Source organism: Sus scrofa, chromosome 13, assembly GCF_054392235.1.
Source record: "Sus scrofa isolate SSC_HxYL_T2T_F1_AM1 chromosome 13, Sscrofa_HxYL_maternal_Yorkshire_Landrace_v2.0, whole genome shotgun sequence".
Lineage (NCBI taxonomy): Eukaryota > Metazoa > Chordata > Mammalia > Artiodactyla > Suidae > Sus > Sus scrofa.
The window spans coordinates 218579531-218593534 of NC_139395.1; the positions used below are offsets into that span (position 1 = coordinate 218579531).

Sequence of the window (14004 nt, forward strand, 5' to 3'; positions counted from 1 at the left end):
CACCATGAGTCTCTTCTCTGTGTGCATGAGTTTGTTTCTTTTCTGTAGGTAGGTTCATTTGTGCCAGGTATTCAATTCCGCAGGGAAGTGACATTATATGGTGTTTGTCGTTCTCTTTCTGACTCCCCTCACTTCGTATGAGACTCTCTAGTTCCATCCATGTCGCTGCCGGTTTTACTTGCTCCTGCTAAAACTCGATCCTCGTCCTGGATGCCGGTTCCAGTGGCTGTGAAACGCGGCCTGGCCCTGGTCGGCCTCTCGCCCTAGATACGGTGCTGACTGAGACCTGGCAGACTTTGAACGGCCACATCCTTCGGTCAACAGTCAGGAGCTTCCAGCTTCACTTCTGTCCGCCCCCGCCCCCACGCACTGGTGCTGTGCTCTTGGGTGTCCCCAGGTTGGGAGCCTCTTCGGCCGCTCTGTCGACCTTTCTCCTCTACTGTCCCTTCCTGAAGCCCCTTGGATGGGCGAGGGGCTCCCTCCAGCCCTCCTAACTGCAGCCTTTTCTCCTTTGCTCTTGGCCTGGGGTTCCTTTCAGCCATGCGGCTGGCCTCCTATGGGTTTGACCAGATTTTTCTTTGCTTCCAAAGGGAGTGAACCTGTATCCGAAGAGGCAAAGTGAAGGGGTGGGTGAGGGGATTTACAGAGGTTTTTGACCATGTATGTGGCCTTCGTTGAAAACCAGAATTGGAATGAGATGTATTTAAAGAAACCCATCACCAGAATATTTATTATTACATTTTGATCTAATTTGGAACATTTTCCCATAGGCTTGATAGAAGAAAAAGAGCCAGAAGTCTTTGGAGAACACGATGGGTAAAGGAAATAGATGACCCTCCATTCATTCCGTCGGGAAGCGAGAAGGCGTTTGAACACTGGGCCCACATGCCTGGGTTCATATCCCAGCTCGGTCAGGTACTTGTTCCGTGACCTTGGCAAGTCACTTAACTTCTCTATGCCTCAATTTCCTAATTGAAATCAGAGATAATAGGAATACGTATTTCACTGGGGGTGCTTAGGAGGATGAAAGGGTTCCATAGCTATAAATTTTTACCACTGTACCAGGATAAGTACTAGCAGAGTTGTCCCTGTTACTGTTATTTGCCTGTTTGCCAAAGCACTTAACCATGTTGTATAAAATCGTTTCAGATCAAGAATGAGGGATGAGGAGTTCCCATCGTGGAGCACTGGAAATGAATCCGACTAGGAACCATGCAGTTGCAGGTTCGATCCCTGGCCTTGATCAGTGGTTAGGGATCCAGGGTTGCTGGGAGCTGTGGTGTAGGTTGCAGATGAGGCTTGGATCTGGCGTGGCTGTGGCTGTGGCTGTGGCTGGCAGCTGTAGCTCTGATTCGACTGCTAGCCTGGGAATCTCTATATGCTGCAAAAAAAGCAAAAAAAAAAAAAAAAAAAGGGAATGAGGTATGAAGATTGCCCCCAAATGTACCCAAACTGTTTTGAGCAATGGCAGAATTGCTGGGACAAAATGACTAATGTTAGGGCCACAGTACTTAATTCGATGTTTCAGTTTTGGCCGCTACCCCTTTTATTTTTAACTTCTGATTCTCTGTAACTATTGAAGCCATTCCTGGGCGTTACAGTTAAATTTTCAACTCAGTCTATTGTGTGTCTAACTCTTCCTACTTCATGTATTAGTTTTTTAAAGGTGTTTTGCTCTCAGGTTGTTTGTTTTCTGAACTCGGCAGGTTCCCTTTTTAATCTCATTCCTTTGCTTTGTCCTTTCTTTTCCTTTATTTTTTACTTTTTTGCCATGCCCATGGTGTGCCAAAGTTCCCTGGCCATGGATCAAACCCGGGCCACAGCAGTGACAACACTGGATCCCTAACCCACTGAGCCACCGGGAAACTCCATCTCGTGTCCTTTCTTGTTGCAGTGATTTCATGTTCTTAGTTTCTTATAGCAGGAGATCATTTATTGTAAAAACTTTTTTGGGGGGTAGCTTAGGGTGTGGTCAACATTTTTAAAGCCTGAAGTGCATAGTATTACACAGACAGCATTAAAAATCATAGTTTAGGAGTTACTGTTGTGGATCGGGGGTAACCAACCCGACTAGTATCCATGAGGACTCGGGTTCAATCCCTGGCCTTGCTCAGTGGGTTAAGGATCTGGCATTGCCTTGAGCTGTGGTGTAGGTCGAAGACATGGCTTGGATCCCATGTGGCTGTGGCTGTGGTTGTGGCGTAGGCCAGCAGCTGTGGCTCCAATTCAACCCCTACTTTGGAAACCTCCATATGCTGTGGGTGCAGCCCTAAAAAAAAAAAAAAAAGCCAAAAATAAAGATAAAAATCATAGTTCGGAGTTCCCGTTATGGGGCAGTGGAAACGAATCCCACTAGGAACCATGAGGTTGCGGGTTCGATCCCTGGCCTCGCTCAGTGGTTTAAGGATCCAGTGTTGCCGTGAGCTGTGGTATAGGCCAAAGATGAGGCTCGGATCCTGAGTTGCTGTGGCTGTGGTGTAGGCTGGCGGCTACAGCTCTGATTCGACCCCTTGCCTGGGAATCTCCATATGCCGCGGTGCAGCCCTAAAAGAACAAAAGACAAAAGACAAAAAAAAAAAAGAAAAAAAAAAAGAAAAAAAATAAACCAAAAAAAAAGCCAAACCAAAAAAATCGTAGTTAAAAGTCCTCATTACTCCCGTTTCTGATGAAGTGTTCCAAATCAGAACACTAGGGATGGAGAAATAAACATCCAGAGATAGTTCTCTGGTGTTTGCTGAGCATCACCAGGACGTGTGTGAGAGCTTTTCATCTACTTCTGGGAGGGTATTGGCTTCTGCACTTTGCTTCTCTTTTTTTTCTGTTGTAATTATGTATATTTGCTCTGCCATTAAAAAAAAAAAAATTATGGGCGTACCTTCAGCATATGTAAGTTCCTGGGCTGTTGTGGCAGCATGGGATCCTTAACGCACTGTATTGGGCCAAGGATCAAACCCATGCATCCAGAGCAACTCAGCTGTGGCAGTCAGATTCCTAACCCACTGCACCACAGAGGGAACTCCTCCTCTGCCTTTCTTTTTCTTTCCTTTTTTTTTTTTTTTTTTTTTTTTTTGTCTTTTTAGAGCCACACCTGGGCATATGGAGGTTCCCAGGCTAGGGGTCTAATCGGAGCTGTAGCCGCCAGCCTACACGAGAGCCACAGCAATGCAGGATCCAAGCCACGTCTGCCACCTACACCACAGCTCACGGCTACACTGGATCCTTAACCCACTGAGCAAGGCCAGGGATTGAACCAGCGTCCTCATGGATGCTAGTCGGGTTTGTTTCTGCTGAGCCATTTCGGGAACGCCCTGCCATTTCTTTCTTATGTCAAGTGTATTTAACAGGGGCAGGTTCAGCTGTACCTTCAGCTGTAATGTGAGGGACTTGTCCCTGCTTGTGTCTGTCCTTGTGTGAAATGGGTTTTCTTCTCTGAGCTTCACCTTGTGTCCCAGATAGCATGTTTTATCTGCTTTTCTGTTGCCTGAGATGAAGGAGGTGGTGTGCCTGGAATTGGGGGTAATTAGGATTTTATGACAGTTGCATTTAGTCTCTATTTGTTTTTCCTGTGATTCTAACTTACTTGGAAAGTTCTTGGGATGTCACAGTGTGACAACAACATTCTCGTACCTTCCTGTCTCCTTTTGCACACACGTGTGATTTCCCTTTAGTGTGCATTTCTAGAAAAGAGTAACTGGGCAAAAGGGCACGTTATCTCCATCCTTCCCTAGATGCTTAAGAATGCTTTCCAGGATGGCTGTACTAATTTATATCTCCACCTGCAGTGTACAATTTCTGTTTCTGCACAGCTTCATCAACACTTAGAATTATCGGACCTGTAAAGTTTTGTTAATTTGGTGGCTATGAAACAGTATCTCTGTTTGAACATGCATTTGCCTGATTCTAGTAAAGTGTCTTTTTATATATATGTATGTATAATTTTATAGATATATGTATATATAAATCATTTTTTGTGAGTTGTTTGTTTATGTCTTTTGCTTATGTTACATTTTGGGGTGTCTTTTTAAAAACTGATTTAGAAATTTTTAGAAGAGATTCTAGAGCTTTCATTTCAGTAATACACATTGCAAATGTCTGCTACTATCTATAAATCTATGGCTTATATTTTTACATTTTTTGACCAGTATTTTTTCATTCTTAATTTAGTGAAGTTGGCCAAATTTTCACTTCTGGTTTGTGCTTTTTTTCTGCCTTAAGAAAAATTTCCCGGAGGAGTTCCCATCGTGGCACAGTGGAAACGATTCCAACTAGGAACCATGAGGTTGCGGGTTCGATCCCCGGCCTCGCTCAGTGTGTTAAGGATCTGGCATTGCTGTGAACTGTGGTGTGGGTTGCAGACTCAGCTCGGATCCTGTGTTGCTGTGGCTGTGGTGTAGGCCGATAGCTGTAGCTCTGATTAGACCCCTAGCCTGGGAACTTCTATATGCCACAGGTGTGGCCCTAAAAAGCAAAAAAAAAAAAAAAAAAAAAAAAAAAAAAAAGGAAAATTTTCCTAGTTTAAGGTTTTAAGGATAATCTCATATATTTTCTTCTAAAAGTCTTCAAGTCTTGACGTTCCTGCTGTGGTGCAATGAGTTAAGAATTTGACTGCAGTGGCTCAGATTGCTGCAGAGGTGAGGGTTTGAACCCTGGCCTGGTGCAGTGGGTTAAAAATCTGGCGTTACTACAGCTGTGGCTGGGGTTTGATCCCTGGCCCAGAAGCTTCCACATGCCCTAAGTGAGGCCATTAAAAAAAAAAAAGTCTTCAAGTTTTGCTTTTCATGTTTAGGTTTTAATCCTTGTTGGGTTTCCTTTTGGGATGTTGTGAGCTAGGGATTCAAATTGGATTTTTCCGAACAATAATTCACAAATAGTGATCCTTTCCCTCGTGATTTGTAATACTATTTCTGTGCATAGAGATGTAGATTTCTGGGCTGTATATTCTGTTTTATTGGTTGTCTTGATCTGCTCAGGCTGCCATAGTAACAATGCCATAGCTTGGGGTAGTTTAGATGACAGAAATTTATTTTCTCATAATTCTGGAGGCTGGAAGTGGGAGATCAGGGTGTCAGCAGAGTTGGGCTCTCATGAGAACCTTGTCCCTGTGTTGCAGATGGCAGCCTTCTGGCTGTGTCCTTATAGGGAAGGGACAGTGTCCCTTCCTCTTCTCCTTTTTTTTTTTTTTTTTTTTTGTCTTTTTTTGCCATTTCTTGGGCCGCTCTCGCAGCATATGGAGGTTCCCAGGCTAGGGGTCTAATCGGAGCTGTCAGCCTACACGAGAGCCACAGCAACGCAGGATCCTAGCCACGTCTGCAACCTACACCACAGCTCACGGCAATGCCTGATCCCCAACCCACTGAGCAAGGCCAGAGATCGAACCTGCAACCTCATGGTTGCTAGTCAGATTCGTTAACCGCTATGCCACGACGGGAACTCCCCTTCCTCTTCTTATAAGGTCATGAACTGGATTAGAACCTAATATTAAGACCTCATTTATCCTTAATTATCTCCTAAAAGCCCTGTCTCCAAATATACTCACATTGGGGTTAGAGCTTTTTTGAGGGGAAACAATGCAGTCCATAACTTTGGTCTGTGTGTCTACACCTCGCAAATGCCTCATTGACTTAATTAGTATGGCTTTACCCTAAGTCATAATAAACTGACCAAGTTTTCCTACTTTGTTTTTCTTTATAATGTATTTAGCTATTTGGGGCCTTTTATTCTACATATGAATTTTAGATTCCCTTGTCAAGTTTAGTTCAAAAATCTGTGGGTCTGCTTCTAGGGTGTCTGCTCTGTTTTGTCATGGTTTTGTGGTTTTGCTTGTTTCTGCCCAAATACCAGAGTGCTTTCATTGCTTTCTTTATAGCATTTTGCTTTGATAGGGTAAGTTTCCTCATCTTGTTCTTTTAAGCCCTCTTTCCAGATCTTTTAGCTACAGGGAGAAATGGCATCATACTTATGATATAGCATCTTTCTATCTATGAACATGGTATGTCTGTATATAGCTCATGTCTTTTTGTTTTATTTATTTTATTGCTATTTGTGGAATTGTTCATTAAATGTTCTTTAATAGCATTTTATAATATGCCAGTCTGGTACATCTTTAGTTAGATTTAGCTTTTGATACCTTCCTTATTTTTTTTTTCCTTTTTTGGTGCACCCACATTATATGGAAGTTCCCAGGCCAGGGGTTGAATCTGAGCCACAGCTGTGACCTACACCGCAGCTGTGGCAATGCCATACACTTAATCCACTGCTTGGGCCAGGGATCCAACCCGTGCTGCCACAGAAATGCCAGATCCTTTAGGCATTGTGCCACAGCAGGAATTTCCTTTATAGTTTTTTTTTTAATTGAAGTATAGTTAATTTACAATGTTGTATTAGTTTCAAGTGTACAGCAAAGTGATTCATATATATATATGTATACATATATATTCACACACACACACATATACTCTTTTTCAGATTTTTTTTTTTTGGCTGCACCTGTGGCATGCGGAAGTTCTCAGGCCAGGGATAAAACCTACATTGCAGTTGCAGTCTGTGCTAAAGCTGTGGCAGCAATGCCAGATCCTTAACCCACCATGCCACAGGGAACTTCCTCAGATTTTTTTCCATTGGAGGTTTTTACAAGACCTTGAGTGTAGTTTCCTGTCCTTCCTTGTAGTTTTTAATACCCTTGTGAATGAGATTTTTGTTAATTTTGGAGCTGCTTTAAAAAATATTTATTTTGAAATAATTCTAGACTAACATTAAAGTTGCAAAATTGTATAGAGTGTTCCTAGAAATCTTTCACCCAGATTTTCCTTTACTTGGTTGTGTAAAATGTTAACACTAATAGTTCAGTTATTGAGATCAGGAAATTAACATTGACACAGTTTTGTGTTTTTTTTTTTTTTTTTTTGGCCATGCCAGTGGCATGCAAAAGTTCACAGGTCAGGGAATGAACCCAAGCCACAACAATAGCCAGAGCCACTGCAGTGACAATGCCGAATTCTTAACCACTAGGCCACCAGGGAACTCCTACATGGTACTCTTAATTAATCTTCAGATCTTATTTGAACTTTGCCATTTTTCTTGCTAATTTCATTTTCTGGTCCAGGATCTCAGCCAATCCCATCTTGTATTTGCGTGTTTTGTCTCCTGAATCACCTTCAATCTGTAATAGTTCCTTAGATTTCCTTTGTCTTTCAGGAACTTGGTATTTTAGGAGAGTCCCGGGCAGTTATTTTGTAGAATGTTCCTCAGTTTGGATTTGCCTGATAGTTTCTTTGGATTAGATTGAAGTTATGCATTTTTTTTTTTTTGTCTTTTGTCTTTTTTTTTTGTTGTTGTTGTTGCTATTTCTTGGGCCGCTCCCACGGCATATGGAGGTTCCCAGGCTAGGGGTTGAATCGGAGCTGTAGCCACTGGCCTACGCCAGAGCCACAGCAACGCGGGATCCGAGCCGCGTCTGCAACTTGCACCACAGCTCACGGCAACGCCAGATCGTTAACCCACTGAGCAAGGGCAGGGACTGAACCTGCAACCTCATGGTTCCTAGTCGGATTCGTTAACCACTGTGCCTCGACGGGAACTCCGCATTTTTTAACTGTAATAACACAGACGCTTGATAAATTTGATATGTTTTTCCCTTCCTTCCTTCTTTCCTTTCTTCCTTCCTTTCTTTCCTCCCTCCCTCCCTTCCTTCTTCCTTCCTTCTTCCCTTTCTTTCCTCTCTCCCTCCCTCCCTTCCCTCCTTTCTTTCTCCCTTCCTTTGGCTGCACCTTCAGCATGCAGAAGTTCCTGGACCAAGGACTCAACCTCAGTCACAGCAGTGACAAAGCCAAATCCTTAACTGCTAGGCCACCAGGGAACTCTTTAATTTTTTTATCTGTTACATTTCCTCATAAGTTATAACAGTTTATGGTCCCCCTCCCCCCCTTTTTTTGGCTGCACCTGTGGCATGTGGAAGTTCCTTTCTTTGGGCCAGGGATGGAACTCATGCCACAGCAGTGACTCGAACTGCCATAGTGACAATGGCAGATCTTTAACCTGTTGAGCCACAAGGGAACTCTGGTTATAATGGTTTATGTGTAGATTCTCTTGGATGTTTTCCATAGAAAATTGTACATTTTGGTTACTTGTGTCTTCCTAGCATGGAGGAGGACTCTAAACTTTTGAAGTTAGGCACAGTCAGCTTGATATTCCAGCTCTCTCTGCTCTGCTTGTGTAAGCACATATTGATAGGAACATATCAAAAGGTCAAAATACCATAAAATGATAAATCAGCATATGAAGGACAGCTGCCTGCAAATGTAGCCTGGATCAGCAGTGGCCTTGGCCTATGTGACAATAAACTTTATAGTGTTTAGACCTGATATGAGGTTGTCTGTTAGTGTGGTATAATCTGGACTATTTGGTTTGATACACTATTTTCTGTAAATAAGAATAGCTTAGTTTCTTTTTCTTTCTTTCTTTGTTTTTTAGGGCTGAACTTGTGGCATTTGGGAGTTCCCAGACTAGGGGTTGATTCAGAGCTGTAGCTACTGGCCATAGCAACATGGGATCTGAGCCGCGTCTGCAACCTACACCACTGCTCATGGCAATGCTGGATCCTTAACCCACAGAGTGAGGCCAGGGATCAACCCCCTCCCCCCCCATCCTCATGGATACTTTGTTACCATCGAGCCACAACTGAACTCCTCCCTCCAGCATTGTGAAGATAACATTCCATCATCGACTGACTTATATCATCAGTCATGAGACACTTCTGTCAGTCTCATCATCAGGATTTCATGGACAATTTGCCTTTCTCTCTGATGGCTTGTAAGATTTTTCTCCTTATCCTTCTTGTTCTGCAGTTCCCCTACAGTGTGTTGAGATGTGGATTTCAATTTATTTATGATGCTGAGCGCCGTTGCGACTTGAGAATTCCTATCTTCAATTCTAGGAAAGTTTCAGCTGTTATTTCTTCTTTGCTCTTCCCTCAGTTCTTTTCTTCAGGAACTCTTGGGAAGAGTAAGCTGACCCTTCTAACCTATCTGCCACATCACTTTTGTCCTTCTGATAAGTCCTGGTTGTTATTGGAGACACTTATCTCTGGGGAAAGAGAATAATTCTCCTTTCAGTAGGGGTCTGTCTTTCTCTGTGGCAAGTGGGAAGGCAAGACTGGAGGTTTAACCTCACTTTACTCTAGAGGGTCATTTTCCTCATGCTTCGTACTTACACTTCTGTTCACATTTCTCCACCTTGGGAAGGGGGACAGGTAAGACTTTTATGAATTTCAGTTCCTCACCTTTTCCCGTTTTCATCTGCTCATTAAAGATACATGTAAACTTCTGGTCTTTTCAGTGTTTTTCGCAGACTGCCACTTTCAAGGAAGATGCCAAGAGGTGGGCCCCTTCCCTGGGGTGTTGTTTGCATATTTTTGGCCAATTTGAACTTATTGTTTCTTTTCGGTGTGGAAAAAGTACAGAAAGAAATGTTCAGTACACATTTAAGCAATAACAATTGCTAATATTCTTCAACCCATCTGCAGCGGGTCAGAATGGGTGTGCAGTGACCCTGTTTTGTATGAAGCCTGGCACCATGCCAGGTGATGGGACTCTTTGGAAAGAAACAGGTACCCATTATATTTGGACATGGAATTAAGGAATCAAGAGTTCTGAGTAATGAGGCAACTAAATGGTGGAGAGATGGCTTTCCTAAGGTGGAGGAGGAGATGGGAGATGGGTGGCCAATATTCCACAGACACAGCCTTTCAGGACGGCCTCACGACTCACTAACTCTCAAAGAGTCATGAGTTTGCTGGAGAAACCATAAATAACTAAATTGGACTTTTTGGATAAACTTCTTTGATTTTCTCAAGGACAAAATGCCCCAATTCCCTCTTTGCTCGTTATTAACTAACCTGTTTACCCCTCAAAAAAAGGTGCAAGTAAGACTTGTTACCCCCAGACTGAAGTTTTTTCTCCCTGTTCTCACTGTCTTGTAAATCTTGTTTTTCGCTCCTGTTCTGAGAATCAGTTTACAAGCTGACTCCTACGGAAGATCATTTGTAAGGAAGATAACCCAACTGCATGCGATAAAACTGCAGTTTTATCTGAATTACTCTTTGACAGATATACCCTTCCCATTTTAGACTTCAAGTGCAGCACTTATGTGAGTATCACCCACACGCTTTTTCAGTTTCCTGTTTTGCTGAGGCTGACACGCTCTTCACACTTGTCTAATTGTAGCTCCTTCTTGGGTCATCTTTATCACCTGTGGCCAGGTAGTCTTGTCTTGTTACTCCATCAGCTAAAACGGAGACGCTTTTTCAGGCTAAGGAAAACCTATCATCCCAAACACCATGTGGGAGATTTGAATGGTTAGAGAAGACGATTTCGGAGGTAAGAAAGGCATTTTGCTAAGGGTTGGTTACTCAGATTCATGGGGCCTGATGGTACTTTCCTGCTGACTCACCCCACTCCTGCTGCAACCCCACTCAGTCAGTCTTTTCTTTACTTGTTTGAGTTTGTTATTCTGTGGGGTCTGTTTCTCATACACGGTGCAAAGATCAAAGAAGTTTGGTCAACCCTGCCTATGAATCGTCTTTTGAGATTCACGTTGCGTGTGTACTTTGTGAAGTCTCGAAAATGTCGTGCCGTAAAGAAGCCTGTTTAATTTCGTTCAATCCAGTGTGGTTCCCCAACTTGCACTTCCAGCTGTCTCCCACCCCAACCCCGCTGCCCCAGAGATACCCCATCTGCTTGATGTCTGGCAGGGCCCCAGAGTGGGAAAACTTGCCCTACGCCAGCAGAAAGGACTCCATATTCCCACTCGTTCTGATTACGGCTCCCCTTCAGCTGTTGAGTCTCTGCTTTCTTCTTGTTTTTCTTTGTTAAGTTTTATAGGGGTATAATATCGATGGCATATATTTTATGCATAGAATTTATAATTCATTGATTCTCAAATTTTCAGAATTAATTTATGCAAAGTATATATAAATGGACCACGGTAGCCACAATTCCATGACATCTTGTACATTCACAGTGTTTTGCAACCAGCCCTACTGTCTAGAGGCAGGACATTTTTATTGTCCTGAAAGGAAATCCTGTTCATTATCAGTCACTTCTCCCCTGTAGTCCCTGGTCCTTGACAGCCACCCTTCCACCTTCTGTCTTTATGGGTTTGGCCATTCGAGGGATCTCATATAAGGAGAATCATACAGTATTTGTCCTTGTAGGGCTGGCTAACTTCCCTTAGCATCGTGTCTTCACGTTTTCTCCATGTTGTGTGTGTGCGTGTGAGAATTTCTTTCCTTTTCAAGGCCAAGTATTATTCCATCGTGTGTCTATGCTGCATTGTTTATCCATCCATCCGTCTATCAGTGGATGCTTGGATTGCTTACACCATTTGGCTGTTGTGCAAAATGCTGATATAAATGTAGGTGTGCAAATATTTGTGCAAGTCTTTGCTTTTGTTTCTTTGGGGTTTATACTAGGAGAATTACTGGATCGAATGGTATTTCTAGGTTTTATTTTTTGGGGAACCGCCATACTGTTTTTCACAGTGCCGCATCCTTTTACAGTCCCTGTAGCAGGACCCAGGGTGGGTTCTCATTTCTTTACATACTTGCCAGCACTCACTAATTTAAAAAATATGTGTCTTGTAATAGCCGTCCTGGTAGGTATAAAGTAGCGTCTCAGTATGGTTTTGATTTGCACTTCCCTAATGATTAGTGATGCTGAGCATCTTTTCATGAGTTTATTGGCCATCTGAGTATCTTCTCTGGAGAGATGTCTATTCAAGTCCTGTGCCCATTTTAACATTGGGGTTTTGTTTGTTTTTTGTTGTTTGTTTGTTTGTTTGTTTTGTCTTTCTGCCATTTCTAGGGCCACTCCCACGGCATATGGAGATTCCCAGGCTAGGGGTCTAATGAGAGCCGTAGCCACCGGCCTACGCCAGAGCCACAGCAACCCGGGATCCGAGCCGCGTCTGCAGCCTACACCACAGCTCTCGGCAACGCCGGATCCTTAACCCACTGAGCAAGGCCGGGGATGGAACCCACAACCTCATGGTTCCTAGTCGGATTCGTTAACCACTGAGCCATGACAGGAACTCCAAGGGGTGTTTATTTTTTGCTGATGAGCCCCTCCCTGTTCACAGGTAAGATGCACCTACTGTCGTGGACTTTACTTTTGGGAAAGATGTTGGCGGGCATTTCTCTCTTCCCGTTGCGGTTTCCCATCCGTTATCAGTTAGTACTGTCCTTGCTTGTCCTATTTCTCAGGCTTGACCCAGAAGCTCCATTCCTTCCCACTCCTTCCCACGTCCCTTGCTTTGGACTTTTGTCTCTTTAGCTGTTGTTTTCCTTGGATGGAGCGCTTTGCTTAAGCCAGCGGTCCCCTGTGGCCTTCTTTTCCTTCCTAAGGAGTGTCATCTGCTGCCTGATTTGAGCCACGATTCCTCCACCGAAGCTGCGTTCTGGAAGGTCACGAGCCTCCGGCTCCACAGGTTTTGGTAGGATTGACCTGATGGTGACCTCTTCCGTCTTTAGGCCCCTTTGGTCCCTGGGCCCCTTCCCTGTGACCCTGAGATGGGGAGTGAGCCATGGGGCTGAGGACTGTGGACCTCTGCTTTGCTGTAGATGCTAGCTGTGACCATTGGCGCGCTCTAGGACCCAGGCTGGTGACCTCACTTGGTGGGGGTCCCCTCGGTGGAGGAGAACACTGGCTCCTGCTGGGAGATGTGTGGTGAGCACCGAGTGAGTCATCCCCTGAAACATGCTCAGCACAGGAGCAGACACGCAGGAAGTGTTAGTTTTTAGCCACCGTTGGAGCGGTGCAGTTGGCCCTCTGTCTCTGTGGCTTCTGCATCCTCGACGTCAACCAACCATGGATAGAACGTATTTGGGGGAAAAAGATAGCAGAATGTTGCAAAAAGTGAAACCTGAAGTTTTCCTAGCATTTACATTGTATTTAAAACTATTTGCATATCATTTACATCGTGCTAGGTAGGATATGTAATCTAGAGGTGATTTAAATTATACGGGAGGATGTGCCTAGGTTATATGCAAATACCATGCCACTTCATATAAGAGACGTAAGCATCTGAGGATCCTGTCATCTGCAGGGGTCCTGGAATCAGTCCTCCGTGGATACTGAGGGATGACAGTAATCTGGTTTTTCTCTTATGTGTCCAGTTGGTCCCTTTTCACCTCCGTGTCCCCCCCTCCTGACTCTTGTTTTCTAAATTCTCTTCTTTGCTCTTCTTTGTTCTCTTCTTACACGTTCTATCCCTCTTGCCATTTCTTTTTTCTTTTCTTTTTGTCTTTTTTTTTTTTAGGGCTACGCCCACAGCACATGGAGGTTCCCAGGCTAGGCGTCTAATTGGAGCTACAGCTGCTGGCCTACGCCACAGCCACAACAACACTGGATCCGAGCCGCATCTGCGACCTACACCACAGCTCACGGCAATGCCGGATCCTCAACCCACTGAGCGAGGGCAGGGATCGAACCCGCAACCTCAACGTTCCCAGTCAGACTCGTTTCCTCTGCGCCATGACGGGAACTCCCACTCTTGCCATTTCAACGTCTGCCTTTCTGCAGGCAGGGCCTCGCCAGGTCACCTCTGTGGTAGGAGGCATCTTGTAGCATGAGGCCATGCTGTCTGGACTTATTTGGGGGAGGAAATTTTGACCCTTGTCAAGTCAATCCATGTCAGCTGCCCCCTCATCCGCTCTTACACGGCTGTGTCAGCTCCACTTCAAGTCGGGAAGAATTTGCCCTTTCACCAATTTCTAGGAATTGTATTGTTTTGAAGATGAAATCACAAATGTCGTCTTGCATGGCGGACCTGGTTGGGCAACATTAAGTGATTATGTGCTGAGCAGATGGGAGACGGGGGTGGTAGGGCTTTACGAATCAAACCAACGTCATGCAAGTCTTAGGAATGGTTTAGAATAATGCCTGAGTGCTTATTAATTCCTGGTCACTGTGAAGTACTTACTGGACTTGCACAAAAACTTTAAGAGGTAGT

General features: G+C 44.2%; 1 protein-coding gene across 10 annotated transcripts in view; it reads left to right on the plus strand.

The window, feature by feature from the left end:
* The window catches only part of B3GALT5 (beta-1,3-galactosyltransferase 5), a 39844-nt gene that overhangs the window by 3754 nt on the left and 22086 nt on the right, over window positions 1-14004 (plus strand). For 8 of the 10 annotated variants that reach the window (XR_014825207.1, XR_014825205.1, XR_014825206.1 and 5 more), the window contains exon 2: window positions 771-915. The gene's annotated coding sequence lies outside the window, so the exon portion shown is untranslated. Of the gene's footprint in view, window positions 1-770; window positions 916-1149; window positions 1225-14004 lie in introns of all 10 variants that reach the window. The other 2 variants (XR_014825208.1, XM_021070992.2) reach the window with 1 other exon arrangement.